Below are 14,296 nucleotides of genomic sequence, written 5' to 3'. Positions count from 1 at the left end.
TATAATATAAAAATAAAACATACCTCCAAAACACAACAGAAAAAGGCACACGAAAGGCCCCAAAGTGATTAGCGGATCTTCGGATGTAAAAGCACGAGATAAAAATTTCAAATCCTAGAAGGCAAATCTCAAGAAAGAGACATGTCCTCTTAGCATTGTCTTCCATTAACCTCAATAACAATGCGTCTCTTTCTTGTCACCATTTCTTGACATGACCACAATAGAACTGGTGCACCATTCCATCACTATTTTCAAGATTATTAAAGGGATGTGGTTTCTATAAGGCTGAGGCGCTAAACAATGAAAGTAGGGCGCACCTTCAAATAATGTCAAAAAATATTATTCAAGTATTAGAAATCTTTGTAGTACCTGAAAATTTATTTTCATATCTAATTATAAAATTTAAAATTTCAAAAATAATATAGATCGAGTAGATCTATGAAAGTTTAAAAATCTTGAAAATTGACTGTCTAGAAAATCCATTAGATGATGCACTATTTTCAAAACTTGAGATCCATTTTTTCTCATGTCCATAAATCATGAGGTCGAGATTATCGATTTAAGGATTTTTGGGCATTGAAACAACCTCTTCTAGTTAATTTTGAGGTGTGCCTTAATTTTATTGTTTAGGGCCTCCCCCTTATACAAACTTTTTCCATCGTAGGAGTTGCTATTCAAAAAATAAAAGAGTACCCTCATAAAATGTCACTTTTTCTAACAAAAAAAGAACTTATTTTCTTTGTCTATTGAATGACTTACAAGAATCACTATGCATGTATCATGGATATTCATGATAAGAGACCTGAGGTGGGAAGCAGCCGGTTAGAATCGACGTTGTCAAGTGGGATTGGTTAGTAAATTGATTTGTTCCTAGTCAATTTGACATGGTAAGCCAGCCAACATAGACTATTTTCCGAAAAATTGTTTCTAAAAATTTATTTATTTAATTTTGATCAAAATTTAAAAATAGTCTTGTGTACTTTACGTGGTTTTCAAAAGAGGTTCAGATTGTTTATATATATTTTTGATCTGGTTCAGTGGATCGACAATAATGTTTACTGATCTGGTTATTAAAAATTTTAAAAAATTGGAATTTTTATTTTAAAAGAGTAGGGTCAGTTTTGGCCAGCTCTTTGACAGAACTGACTGGTTCCTAGATATTTAGCGGAAACTGGTTCGACCCTGACTATTTTCGATTTAGATGGTGCTTTTTTAAACCTTAGTATTTTATATTTTACCTTGAAGCTTTGCTTTTTTGAGATTTTTTTGTTGTTATTTAATTTTATTTTTTCTATATTTAAGGAACTCAAATTTGGGTGGTTGATATTTCTCATTATATCATAAAATATTTTACTAAAATAAATAAAATAATTGAAATATCTCTAAAATTTTGAATTTATAAGGGTATTTTGGTTATTTTATTTAACTTAATTTCAGTAATTTCTAGCTATCTTTAGCTGTTTTTGGCAAAAACTTAACTGATTTCCACAAATTACTTTGAATAAAATAAAAATAACTTCTAAAAAACTTCCTATAAATTTATCGCAAATAATTTTGTAGGCAATGCGACATATGGTTATTATTAAGATTAATTTTATTTAATCAGCGAATTATTAATGAGTACATTCAAATATGCCCTTAAGATATATATGTCCATAAGAAATATGAGATTATAAATATGAGAAATATTAAAAGTCTTTTACTTTTGATCATGAAATTTAATTTTTAGCTACTTTGGCATCACACAAAACGTTAAGGCTTAGACGCCCTCCAAAGTTTGTATACTACACGACAAAGAGCTTGCTTGGAAGGATCAATATGGTACTGCGATTCCTTTAAATTATTAAACACAGGACCGAATAATCGTTAACAACAATAAATCCCATGTTTTTGTGCTGATATTTTTTTAACGGGTGAGGTTTTATAAGGTGGATACCTTGTACATTACAAGTAAGACGCACCTTTCATTTTTTTTCAAGAAAATGTAGTTCAAGAGTCGGAAACAATATGATGGCTTGAAAATTTATGTTTAACTCTGATATAAAATTTGAAGTTCCAAAAAATGGTGTAGATCAAGTGAATGCAGAAACATTTAAAAATCTTGATAATAAATGGTCCAGATAATTTATTGCAAGATGTACTATTTTTTAGATATGGCATTATTATTATTTCTTTATACCTATGCATCTTATGGTCGAGATGACCAATTAGAAAGTTTTCCAACTTAGAGCACTTTTTTCTACTAGATTTTTGATGTGTATTTTATTTCCATAGTATAAGGTTGTAACCTTATATAAATTCCCTTTTTATTTCATATTTTTCTAGTAATGCTTGAAGGAGGTTGGCATTAGTGTTCGACTTCTCGGTCAAGTGGCAAGCAAGAGTATCCCTGAGTTGGGTGTCTAACTCGGGGATCTTAAAATTATTTTAAAAAAAATTAAAAAAAAAAAGAAACTATTTGTAACATGTTTATTTGCGAGTTCTATAATTTTCACAAAGATTGCAAAGTATTTTGGCTATGAATACTAATTTTTATATTTATCCGTCTTTTTTGGATTATTTTAGAAATACCCGTCGTAAGTTAATTTTTCAACATATGTTCTTTAACTACTTTTGTAACCTTATTTAGATGTGTTTTGTAACCTCATTATATATATATATTTTTTCACTTTTTAAACTTTTTTTTTTTCTGCTACAATGCTCAACCAACTGGGGCGGAGTTAGTTGGACTTAGGCTGAGTAGTTGACTCGGGAATGGGATGAGTATTATGACATGGGTCGATTACTCGCTCAAGTCGTTTGAACACTAGCACTCTCTCTCTCTCTTTTTTATTTTTTTTTTCTTTGGATAATTCCGTGGGGAAGACAAAACTCTAACCGTTTTTTCGATAGAGATTAGGGAGCTGGCTGTTTCGAATGTGTCAGTGGATCGTTAATTTGAGCACTAGTTAACGTATCGGTAATAAGTTAATAACCGATTATAGAGTGATATCAGATGTGAGAGAGATCTTTGCCCAAACGTAGAGAGAAGGCTACCATCTGTTAATGAGAGAATTTCCCAAATGTAGAGAGAGTCACCAAATGTCGATTTTTCGAAACTAACATCTGAGAGATGGATAGAAAGAGAGTGATCTGTTCAAAAGCAAAGAGAAACAGAGAGAAGTCGGCCGGCCGGAGCCACCAAATGTCAACTTCTTTAATAAATACGTAGAGGGGGATGAAGAGAGAGAAACAAAAGAGAGAGAGTCAACTTCTTTAATAAATACCAGAGGGTTGAAGAGACAGAAATAAGAGAGAGATGAACCCATTTAAATAACACCTTCTCTAGCCTAAGGCCGCCTCTAAAGAGCCGTGAAGCCGTATACAACTCTCCTTCTTCCCAAACACTCCCAAATTGACACCTCGGTTTTTATCAGCTGCCCAAAAATTACGTCTTATTTGGTTCAATAAAATTGCTTATTTTGGCACTTAATACAAAAAATTCAAAGCATCCTCATCCACAAACTTCAATAAATACTTCACCAGAAGATTACTAGATTTTGAGGTCAGACCTCTCTCTCTCTCTAAAAAAAGGTTGGTTTTCATGTATACTTTCTCTCTCTAGAAAAAGGTTGATTTTCATGTTGGTTTTCTTCTATACTCTCTCTCAAAAAAAGGTTGATTTCCATGTATTCTCTCTCTCTCTACACTTTTATGGCTTGAATTCACATAATCTGGCTTTTAACTGCTGCATTTTAGATGAGGGGTGTTGACTCCAGAAAGCCAACCATACTATATAAGTGATAAAGTGCCTGAATTGTATCGCCCCAACGAGGCTGTGTGCTTTGTGCTTCGATCTATGTATGAGTTCGCTCCGAGGGACCATTTCGAGCCATGAGTAACACCATGAGGCCTAGAATGAGAGGACTATTGTACCTGGTCTATGACAGGGGTTAAACCTTGAACCACTCCATTCAAACAGAGACTTCGGTCCTTCTTGTTTTGTGTTTTCTCTCTCTTAATCCACTCATTCTTTAGAGTTTTCCATGGAGGATTTCAAATTGGGCAAGGGGAAAAGTAGCAAACTAGACCGAATTCTGCAAAAATTGGGGAGAAGCCGTTCTGTGCATAACCAAAAGCCTCCGAAACCATTGCTTCCTGATTCAAAGAGCAAATCGTGGCCGCGATCGCGGAGTTTGAAGGAAAAAACTTCCGTTCAGAAGGGAAAGGTGGCCCCTGAAGGCTGCTTCACTGTGTACGTGGGTTCAGAGAAGGAGCGATTCGTTCTCAAAACAGATTACATAAACCACCCCCTCTTTCGGGTTCTTCTTGAAGAGGCTGAGATGGAGTATGGGTTCAATAGTGATGGTCCTCTGGTTTTGCCTTGTGAGGTTGATTACTTTAACCAGGTCTTAATTGAGATGCACAACGATAAAATACATGGAGGTTGTGCCTTCCCTAAAGGACTCAATGGTTATCAACTTCTCAGTCCAACTCGAATTGGGGCAGGTTGAATCCTCAAATCCTTTGAAGATTCTCTCTCTCTCTCTCTCTCTCTCTCTCATGAATTTTGACTTCTAATGATCTTGTATTTTATCTGTAATCCTTAGTAAGCCTGCAACACAGTTTCGCTTGTTGTAAATGCATGTTGAGTTTATTAGAGCGTATAGACCTTTTTCTAGGGTTTGGGTTTCCTTGTAGTGTATGTTTCCTGTATCATCTACAAAGATGTTATGTTTAAGATCTCATCAATCAATCTTGTTGATCTGACTGGGATCTGAATTATTAATAAACGATGCAGTTAAAACATAATCTGTAATTTGGGGATTGATTTAATTGCTTTTTAATTATTAGTTCTTCTCATTCCTCAATTCAACCGTTACCGGTCTAGGATGAGGAAAGAGGAGCGCTATGTTAGGTTGGGAAGTACCTAACGTTTTGTCATATCTATATCATGAGTAATTGAACATTATAGAGTGGAATGATAGAACATTATTCGTTTAAGAGAGATACTCAATTGTTAGAATAAGGCTCAGATTATGTCAATGAGTTTTTTTTATTTTTATTTTTTTTTGAAATTTTCATTTGGGATTGATTGATATTTAATAGTTTGGATTAATATTTATGATCTGTTTCTTCGAATTGCAGCCATTTTAGGATTGAATTTATACTTGGGATGGTGAAAACTTGGTGGATTTGTTGGGTACAAAAAATTTCTACACCATCTAAATTCATTTTATCCGTGTGAGTTTTTCACAATATCCATCTTATGGACATTAGTGAGTTAGTGAGTCAACCCCCAGACTCACGAATGAATTTTCCATTTCAGTTTTCCTTTTTTGTTTTTTAAATTTTAAAATATATACTATGTGTGTATGAGGGTGTGACTTTGATGTAGCGGAATGGCGGAACATAATTCATATAGCCGACTTCAAATAATTGGGATAAAACTCAGATAATGAAGACGACGATTATATATATATATATATATATATAGAGAGAGAGAGAGAGAGAGAGAGAGAGACTACAAAACACCTATAGGAGAAAATGAACAGTGATTTTCCCTACCTTCATCACCAACCAAATTTTATCGCACATCACAGTTGTCCGGTAGTGTTTCAATTTTTATTTTTTTTACTAATCAAAATGATCTAAAATTTAGAGAGTGTGTATATCTTAGTGAGGCACACTTAATAAAAATATTAAAAATAATAATTTGTAAAATATAAACTGACCAAAATACCCTTGAAAATTTTCAAGGGTATTTTGGTCAGTTTATATTTTATTAATTATTTTTTTTATATTTTTATTAGGTGCGCCTCACTAAGATGTACACATGCTCCAAATTTGAAGTAATTTAGATATGTAGAAAAAAAATAAAAATTGAAACACTATATAACATCATTGACCGTGCGATGAAGTTTGGCTGGTGATGAGGATATGCAAAATCACTTTTTATTTTTGCCTATAGGCATTGAGAAGATTTTTTTACACACACACACACACACACACACACATATATATATATATATATATATATATATATATATATATATATATATATATATATATATATATATATATATATATATATATATATATATATATATATATATATATATATATATATATATATATATATATATATATATATATATATATATATATATATATAATGGAGTAGAAACAAAGACACGGAACAGGTTTCTTACTTCTAACGGTCAAAGCGACCTCTTTAATGAATCAAATCTCCCCAAGTAGGATTCGAACCTACGACCAGTTTGTTAACAGTCGATCGCTCTACCACTGAGCACTGAGGAACAACGGGAGATTAGATCTCATAGAGTTCAACTTCCGTTCTCAACCCATGACCAATATGGGATTGCAGCTTCCTTTGTAACTCCCGGAACTTCTTCGTAGTGGCTCCGCTCCATGCCTCATTTCATAAGGAAACTCAAAGAGGCTCTATGTCATTATATTCCATCCACATCCCAATTCAATTCATTGAATATCCCTTTGGTGTCATTGACATAAGAGATGTCATATATATATATATATATATATTTATCGGTTTGTATGAGGTCGAGACCCTAAACAATCAGTAAGAAGCACTTTCAAATTGTACCTAATATGTTGTTTCAATATCAAATTTCTTTGTGATGACCTGAAAATTTATTTTCATCTTTGATTGTAGAATTTAAAAATAGTATAGATCGAGCAGATCTATGAATACTTGAAAATCTTGAAAATTGACGGTCAAGATAATACATTACAATTTACACTATTTTCAAGACTTAAAATTTAATTTTTCTCATGTCCATACATCTCGAGGTCAATATGATCAGCTTGAGAGTATTGCACACTGAAACACCCTCTTCCAATAAATTCTTCATGTGCACCTTAATATGATTGTTAAGGGCCTCACCCTTATGTAACCTTTTTGACTTTGTTGAATGATGTATGTTATTGCTTAATAGTTAGATTTAGATGCATTAAGGATAACATTGATGCCACTCTGCTAGCATATACTCATGCTTTTGCGGGGATGTTGGGGTTCAAGTCCTAATGAACAATTTTTTATGATGGGCATGACCACATCTTCGGTGTGCATGTCTTATAACCGAGCTACTTGAAACTTGACGTGTAGCACATGTTTAGACCATGTTGGTGTGTGTTGACACATGTTTAAGTGTTAATACATGTTGTCAAGTAACATTAGAAAAAACACAAAGCACCAAGCTGTGTTGGACAAGGATAGATCGTACTAAGCACAATTTCTGAACTATAAGTTCTATAGTAAACATATCATTGAGCAAATAGTTCCTTTATGGTTCAACGATCCATGTTATTGCTATCAGTGTCAGAAAGCGAGACTCGGGCTGAGTAATCGGTCTTGGCCCGAGCCGATTACTTGGGCCGAGTTTGAGTAACTAGGCTCGATTAGTGCCTAGTATTGCAGTAGAAAAAAAAAAAAGTCAAAAAATAATAAAATATCAAAAAATAGGAAATGTATGTTTAATGTAAGATTAAGCAAAACACTTCAAAATGATATTAAAAAAATAGTAAATATTATTTTTATTTTTATTTTTAAAATCAACGATAGGGGGTATTTTGAAAATAATCTAAACAAGATGAAAAATGTAAAAACGAGTATTTATGGGTAAAACACTTTCCAATCTTTACCAAAATGATAAAGAACACAAAAAAAACATATATCGGATAAATTCATTATTTATTTATTAATTTTTATGATCTTTTTGAATTTCCCAAAGTTGGACAGCTAACTCTGCGAGGGCCTGAGCCCAAGTAACTCGGCCGAGGAGAAACTAATCGGCCGATTTTTCAATCACTGTTTGTTCTAGTTGATGAGATTGTAAGTCATAGGCCTAAAAAATAGTTGGTGATGGCATGTGGGATGGAATTTGAGGTCCAGTCGTGGTTCAATTGTGGATGCCGGGAAGTCTACCATTTGTCTTTAATAGCAACTTGCTTTTTCATAATTTTTCAATAGATATGTTTTAATGCATGTATTCATGATAAATATTGTGTCATGGACTCATGGACGGTGGATGTTGGGATCCATTTGTGTTCTGAATAGAGAATTGTGATTCCACCTCCCGTAATGCTCCTGAAATGCTAGTAGAACACACCTTAATAGCTGTACAGGAAAAAGTGATCCGTCCTTGGGTCCTGTTGCACTCATGGCTAGCTTATCCAAAGACCTACCATAACCCACGTGGTGCAAAGACGCAGATCCGGATCAGTAACTCCTAATTCTTGTTGTTTGTATCAAGGTTTGAAAATATATTTATATGGATAGGAATCGTTCGATCTGGATTGAAAATCATCATGAGTGTTCTGGATCTTGAAAATATATCGGGATCCAATTGTGTCCCCCTAGAAATGGCCGGTTCGAGCCAGTTTGTACCGGTTTTTTGCCAGGGAGCCGGAGTGAGAGCTGGATGGTTCCAAATGAACCGGATTTTTTCAATAAAAATGATGTGGCGACCGAACCTTATTGTGTAAGTTTTATGTGTCAGCACATTATCGCTTGTGGAACCCACCAACTCCAATTACAAATGCACCTATCATCACACTTACCTCATGGGCAATAGACTTTTATTGGTGACGTGGGGTTCCATACCTTCCATGATACTATTATCTCGCACAATTCTCTGATGTGGGATATTGTTTGTTAACCATTTCTCTCCAACCCCTACTTCAGAGTAAGACATTTTCCATTACACCTCTATATTTTCATCAACATCTCTCTCTCTGACTTTTACATTTCCATCAACATCTTTCTCTCTCTCTTTTGCTTATACAAGGGCAAAGTTCGTCTACAAAATCGTCTATATAATAGTTTTTTTAGACTAATAATATTCTTTCTTTTAATAGTTTACAAAATATAAAAATACTTTAGTTAAGTTTCAATTACATATAATTACAACTTTTTTTAAGATAAATAATTTACAAAAATTAGTATAATATTGAAATTATTATTGTTTATTTATCTTAATAGTTTAATATAATTACGTTAAACTTATATCATTATAATTATGTGATTATGATTGCATTAAAAATATGTTAATATTATTATGTTGAAAGAATATATTTAGGTGAAAATTGTTAACTTATTTACTATAATTATGTTAAAATTCTTATTGCTATATTGAAATTTCTATTGTTGTATATACATTAAAACATCACATAATTTGATGTAATAAATTGCCCCATTATTAATAAATTGTTATTGTTATATAGAATATGTTATTTTCATATTTAATATACATTGTAATTTTAAATTAATATATTTATAACCTGCTCATATATTAAAAAATAACTTATTTGTAATTTGCTTTAGTTATAATAACTTATTTTACAGAGTAATATAAATTTAATATAATTTTAAATCATATTAAGGTGTTATTGTTATATAAATTATATATCAAGTTGTTCAGACAATTCTAAGGCATACATGGAATAACTCGATATATTGTTGAGACAAGTCAATGAGTGGCATCAACACGATGAAGAGGAAGAACAACAACATGTTTCATTTGGTATCAGAATGTATTTTAATTATTGTATGGTCTATTGTAGACCATGTATTTATATCCATGTTGATTGTAAGCTCTTTTGTTTTTTTTAAGTGATGTGAATGTTCAACAAACTTCTAGACAAGGAAACAATGTCTAAATATTCATGAAATTTTAGAAAATAAATAAAATACATAATGCACCACCCTTATTTTTTTGAAACTCAAAAAGCAATATTTTTATGGATTTTTAGTGATTTTTTTAAAATTATTTCGAGACCAAAACCGGCCGATTCTCCAATCCGAATTGTTGATCCACCGATCCAATCTGGTTTGGAGTGACTGATCCGAGTCACTGATCCGTTTTTTTAAACCTTAGTTTGTGTAAAAGTGATAATGAGAGTCTTAATCACGTGGTAGTTCATGCAAATTTGTGTGCAACATATGCAAAGCATCCCTGTAGATGTTCAATGTTAAGAACCTTTGGAAACACATTGAAGAACTTAATACCGTTTTGTTTTCATGCACGAACAATTACTTTTCAAGACATCATCGTCAAAGTATTTTTTTAATTAATTGGGATCAGATACATAAATCTAAGTTTTAGTAAAATTTTACGTTAGTTGCCTATTTAATACCTACCATCCCCTTCATTTGGGATTGAGACGGATTAAAAGAAAGTTTAAAATCCTCACCTTTATTAGACCGCACTTCTTCAGACAGTATTTGCAATTTACTAATGTAAACCAGTTTGCACTTAAATTTGTCATTGAGATACATAAAAACAAAGATGGAATATTTATCTTTCCCATACAAATGCGATAAGTACAATAAAATGTAGAGCAATAAAGTCGCATTCCATCAGATAGAGACAATGAACAAAACGTATATTTGGAAGTGAGACTCATAAGTAATTTATAGAAAGAGAAAGTGTTTTCAGATTTGGTAGCTTACAGCATGGTAACTAATGGTAACCGCATGCGGAGGAGATGCAACTCTTTATTTTTCACTTACATGCCCCTGCTTGAAAAATTGGCCGACTGACTTGGACTCGGGCACTGTTTGAGCTTGCGTATGCCTGACTTTATAGGCCATATATTGAGGAATTTACCTACATTGCATTAATCAGCCTATTTACTGTACAACTCGATCAATTTATATAATAATTGGCATTAATTTGTTATTTATTGTAAAAATCGTTGGATTTGTACACTGCTATAGTGGAGTTGTGTAAAAAGCTTTTGTAGGTCGAATATAAACTTTGCAGGCCTCTACACTACATTTTGGCTCCACTATTGGGCCTTTTTTTCTTCCCAATGGGTAAGGTGCAATAGACCCGGACTCGACCCAGGACCCAACATCCAGACCCAGCCTGGGTCCAGATCCAATATTGGACCTGAACACTACTGGGGTCCGATGGAACTGAACAAAATAGTGTCATTATTTAAATAATATTTAATATAATATTTTAAGAACATTAATATTTAATAAATATAACTATATTAGTTATATATTTAAATAATATACATATAATTAACATAACATTTAAGTATTTTTAAATATATATTTTTTATTTTTGGGTCTGGTTTAATTGGGTTCGAGTCCAATAACTTCAGGTTTGAAACTCCATCATTTAGATGGAGATTTTTGTACCATAGAGGGTCTATGAGGGCATTGATGAAGATGACAACGATGATGATGGGTTAAAGCGAGATGATTCGCATGAGCCAACAGTCGTAGAGTGCGAGGGGCACAATGTGCGAGGACCTCCATTGAGGAAGAAGAGGGAATTAGATTGGTTCAGGAAGAAGTTAAGAGAGAGCCAAGCATAGCAGCTATATCCCTGGACAAAGACGCACAAGTGGAAAAAACCATAGGCTAATTGTTTAGGATGATGACAACGATGATGAGGCGAGAAGCATGGACAATTTCAAATTCTAGGTAACCATGACCTAGGAACTTCACAATGAGGTACTGCTGTTGCACTATAGACTCTATTGGGCTTCACAACGATTTTTGCACCTATCAACCCTGATAGTGAAGCTCAAGAAAATCCTGAACCCTATCATCAATCTTACTACTTTTGAATATTGTTTTGGTTTTTACTATCGTGTAATATGTAATCTCCTTCAATTACTAGTTCATTGAAAAAGTATTGTTTCAGGTACCTAAAATTTTTATCTGAAACCTAATTATGCCTATAATATTTTTTTATTTTATTTATTTTATGTGAAAAAATATAAAAAAATACAAGTAAAATTTAAACATTTTTTTTTATTTTTTATAATTTTTTATAATTTTTTGTGGTTTTTTTTACCCCCATTTTTTTTTCAATATAAAACTTGATACTAATCGGCGACTAAGTCGGAGTCGATGCGAGAAATCGGCTCGGGCCATGACCGACTAATCAGCCCCACTCGTTCTTTCCAACACTGGATATAATAGCCCATTAGTTATGCTCTTTCATTCAATTGGATGCTCTTCGGTCGTTAAGTATCGACCAAAGAATAGCCAGTAATTGCGCATGGTGCGACTTCGACAATTGAAGTTGCTCTTAGTGATGTGATTCTGGTAAATGAAGTCACTGAAGGCGGCACTTGTGGGAGGCGGTTCTGACGAATGAAGTTGCTGAAAGTGATGCAACACTTGCCACATTGATGCAATGAAGTTGCTGAAAGTGATGCAATACTTGCCACATTGAGGCAACTGACTTTGTTGGCAGCTTGATTTGGCTGTGTCGGCAACGTGGAAAACATTTGCGACTCCGATTGCAAGTTGCAACAAAAAGAAAAGCTAGCCACAAGCCCGACCTGCACTCGTGCACAAGCATCTCTTTCATTGATATAAACATGCACCTCAAGCAAACTTGCTTGAGCACCTCACCTCAATCGCCAATCTCGATGAATTTTGCGTGCTTTGCAACAACCTTCTCTCTCATTGGTTCTTGGAATAGACTGGAAGAGGGTAAATGCATATGTGCTCCATGCTCCGCATGAGCCTTCTCTTGGTTCTTGAAACACACCAGAATAGGGTACTCTCGTCTTTAAGTATTACTTGAACTCCTCACTGTGGGACTAAAATCCACCACTTATCTCTCAACAACACTACTGTTTATACTCAAATTCAGGAAGGCAAATTCGAGATCTACCCTCTCTAATTTCGGTGCAACTGAGTAAAATAAAAAGCTGACAAAGATTAGGGTCCAACCAAATTACGGTTTGCAGATAAGAGATTTACAATCTCTTTAGTGAAAGCCGCTAGCAGTGCTAGATAGATCTCGCTCAAAAGCACTATTTTATAAGAATTTGAGATAAAAGAAATTTCTCTCAATAATTAAATAACAGTGAAAAAAGTAGAAATCTTAACAATCTAGGCACGAGCCGGAGTTAGATTGAAAATGAGACTCAGTGAGTTTTGCAATTAGTCCTTACCTACATGGAAATTTGCTTGCATTGAACATTGAACTAGAGGCTTGATAGAACATTAAAAAGTTTCAATGGGATTTGAATGTGAAGGTGACCTAAAGATCAGATCTAAGGTTTTCTACCATATATTAGGGGGTTTTGGTGACCTCGGCTAGGGGTCCAAGACTAAATAAACTCTAGAATTAGGTTTTAGGTTAAGTCTTGGAATTAGGGTTTCTCTCATGCTATGGCTCTATGAAACTATTGGACCCGTATCTGATTCTGCCTGACTTTATGTGGATCTAACTTAGGCTGAGGTGCATGGGGGTTTTTATAGGCCAAAATCGGGATCTACCACTGCCAATAGGATTCGAACTCTGAGATCTGTCTCCATAGGAAATATGGCGTCCATTAACCTTATGTGGATCTAACTTAGGCTGAGGTGCATGGGGGTTTTTATCGGCCAAAACAATAGGATTCAAACTCTGAGATCTGTCTCCGTAGGAAATATGGGGTCAAATAGACTTGGGGTTTATCTGCCACCACATTTTGAGTTTTTTTCTTTTTTTTTGGGTAATTTAATGGGGACAGACAAGCCCCTACCCGTTTTTTCAAATAGATTAAGAGTTAGCTTTTTCAAATAGATTAAGAGTTAGCTTTTTGAAGGTATTAAATAAGGTGAAGTTAGTGATGAGAATGGAAACCACAACGTGGTGACTAAAGTATGGGGAGCTACCACTACGACTGTAGCCCCTTTCCTGCCACCACATTTTGAGTGGACATCAAAGTAGTGCACTGACATCAATGCATATTGTGTTAATGGGCAACCCAGAACTCCGTTTGAGTCCAAACTTTATGGGCATTTTGTTTGGGAATTTCTAGGCTTATTCCAATTAAAATCTAGATAGAATTTTCTCAAGAACTAATGTACCTATCCCTTATCCTGACTCCTAAAGAATATCTGGGTCGTGGGATTGATAGTTATCCCTACTTCTTAATCAAATAAGGCAGCCTTGGACAATTCCTAATCCAAATCGAACACTATCAAGACCCATCCACATCCAATCCTATTACAGATAGTACTCAGAGAGCCTAGAAGTCTTGTTTTCCCAATTTCGAGGATAATCTGAATAGAAACCTAGGGACTACGAATTCCAAACACCTTAGAAATGTGTCACTAGAAGACTCCAAATTTGTCCGTCAAGGCACGTTGAGGTGATGTTAATGCAGTACGTATTGTCGCCAATGCATAATGAGTTGGCAGACAATCCAGAACTCTGTTTTGAGTCCAGCCTTGCGCTATAGTTCACCGAGGGAACCTGGTGCTGTTTCTACAGGTCAAATGTTATTTTTCATGGGTTTTTCTTGGGCTTTT

At 34.1% G+C, this 14,296-nt stretch overlaps 1 long non-coding RNA gene across 1 annotated transcript; it reads left to right on the top strand.

The window, feature by feature from the left end:
• Positions 1-3,486: 3,486 nt before the first annotated feature.
• LOC18434464 (uncharacterized) lies at positions 3,487-4,788 on the top strand. Its single transcript, XR_016058522.1, has 2 exons — positions 3,487-3,573; positions 3,739-4,788. It is a non-coding gene; the product is annotated as an uncharacterized LOC18434464 (long non-coding RNA).
• The last annotated feature ends 9,508 nt before the right edge of the window (positions 4,789-14,296 follow it).

This window comes from Amborella trichopoda, chromosome 6 (genome assembly GCF_054954075.1).
Source record: "Amborella trichopoda isolate Santa Cruz 75 chromosome 6, AtrichopodaSantaCruz75HAP2 v2.0, whole genome shotgun sequence".
Lineage (NCBI taxonomy): Eukaryota > Viridiplantae > Streptophyta > Magnoliopsida > Amborellales > Amborellaceae > Amborella > Amborella trichopoda.
Note: the sequence above shows the minus strand (reverse complement) of the source record. Positions and strands in the feature narration are given on the sequence as shown.